The following is a 248-nucleotide window of genomic DNA, read 5'->3' as shown; positions in this document are numbered from 1 at the left end:
GGGATCTGACATAGATCTATACCTCTGTAGTTTCTCTCTCTCTCTCTCTCTCTCTCTCTCTCTCTCTCTCTCTCTCTCTCTCTCTCCTTGAAGGAGCTTATTAAATCTCTCATATTCCTCTAATCAATACTGGTATTCAGTTGCAGACTTGTGGTGAATCAAAGCTCCTTTCTCAGACAGTGAGCATGTGTGAGACGCCCCAGCAGAACAGCAGCCAGTGTAGATGGTGTCACACAAATAAACCCAAA

Source organism: Nannospalax galili, unplaced genomic scaffold, assembly GCF_000622305.1.
Source record: "Nannospalax galili isolate Female #2095 unplaced genomic scaffold, S.galili_v1.0 scaffold3650, whole genome shotgun sequence".
Classification (NCBI taxonomy): domain Eukaryota; kingdom Metazoa; phylum Chordata; class Mammalia; order Rodentia; family Spalacidae; genus Nannospalax; species Nannospalax galili.
Note: the sequence above shows the minus strand (reverse complement) of the source record.